Genomic DNA, 1,952 nt, shown 5'->3' with positions numbered 1-1,952 from the left:
AAATAATATGTGTTAGGATTTTGCCCGGAATTTCTATTTTATTAGGATTCTCTTTCTTGAGGGAATGAAAAAAGACTCGTAAAAAGAATAAATCTCTTTCATATGCTTTATTCTATTTTTGGAGGAAAAGTTTTTTGCTTCTATAAATTGACATTTTCTCACACAAGAACAAGTGAACAACGGCCTCCACAATGTAGTTCTTACGAGAATCATGTTTAGGGGAGATTATTCTCTTTTTATATTAATGAGAGATTATATATAAGTCGATTGACCAAATCATAATAAATTATTATGCCTAGTTTAGTATATTTTTTTTATACTCTAATTTATCGTTCATCAAGCTTTGCATTGTTAGCTTCCGCACGTACCATATTATTTCGATATCAACATAATAAAATATAGCATTTTAGAAGGTTACTAATTATTCTGAAAAAGGACCAATTATTCTACATAACATATGAAGTATATATATATTGTGTTCCAGCAAATATATACTCAATAATCATGTGACAGTTTTAGGGGCCAAAAGAAAAAGAATAAAAGGAGAAAAGAAATGTCCAGCCGTAGTAGGAAAAACGAGTTGACCATTTCGTGGTTGGGGCTAGCTCATGAAGGTAGGCAGCTGTTTATGGTTTATTATTATTATTATTATTATTATTATTATTATTATTATTATTATTATTATTATTATTATTATTATTATTATTATTATTATTGTTGTTGTTGTTGTTGTTGTTGTTGTTGTTGTTGTTGCTATTGGTGTTGGTGTTGGTGGTGGTGGTGGTGCGATCATCGTCTCACCACGCTCAGCTAAATTGATACTCCTAGTTAGGGATGACAAAGGGAACGGATGGGGCAGGTGAGACTTTAACTCGCAAAAAAACGTCTCAACCCTCTCGCCCTGCTCTGCATAACAAATACTATATCTTTTCAATAGTACAGAGCCAAAATTTTCATTAAAAAATTAAAATTACAAAAAAGTAAAAATACAAAAAAAACTAACAAATTAAAATTCAACATATAATATATATAAGAAAATATTTAATAGGCCTACATTTATAGCATAATTTTCGATGACATAGTGTCAATCGACTTTCCTTGAACAAGGGTAGCTCCGCCCGCATAACAACTTTTGCTGTTTGATTGGTCTATATATAATTATAACAATTATCTCCTCCTTATTTATTAATTTCTTGTATTAATCACTTGCTCCCCATCCATATCGTCAAACATATACTGAACATTGATGCCATTCACAGGGTTTGACTTGCGATAAAAATAAAAATAAAAATAAAAAATAAAAAATAAAAAAAGTTACACCAAGGGGAATACAAGGCTTGCATTCGTTGTTTAATGTGAGTTTTACATTGAATCATAGAACCAAAGTAACACGATGCGGTGTTCTTTAATGAGGTGACCAGTCAATTTTTTATTTTTTATTTTTTAGGAAATAATACTGAGAATGACGCCAATAACAAAATAAAGTGAACCTTTTAGCTAGAATTAGTAAAATCATGACGTACAAAAAAATGATAAGATTGTAATAAAACTATTTACGTAGAAACAAGGGGCTTAACTAGATGATTGATAACCTAGATTAAAATAATAACTAACCTATCGTATATAATAGGTTAAATTAAATTGATGAAAAAATTCACTATTTTATTCGTATATAAGTTAAGTCCTTTTTGTAAATGCCAATATATGTAAAGATAAGGTGTAGTATAAATGAAGATTGGGATTATAAGAAGAGAAATCTATACTATATTAAAAGCACGAAGGCCCTTAACGAAATGTCGTTCGCCTTTTTTACCCTTTAAAAACATATTTTACATTGGACAAAATTGTAAAATAAAAAAACTTTCCTTATATTTAGGAGTTCTAAATAAAAAAAATATAATATAATTAAGTGTTTGATATCTTCTCCTAATAAAGATACAATATATTAAGAC

This window comes from Nicotiana sylvestris, chromosome 2 (assembly GCF_000393655.2).
Source record: "Nicotiana sylvestris chromosome 2, ASM39365v2, whole genome shotgun sequence".
In the NCBI taxonomy this organism is placed as follows: domain Eukaryota; kingdom Viridiplantae; phylum Streptophyta; class Magnoliopsida; order Solanales; family Solanaceae; genus Nicotiana; species Nicotiana sylvestris.
This window is presented reverse-complemented; position numbering follows the sequence as displayed.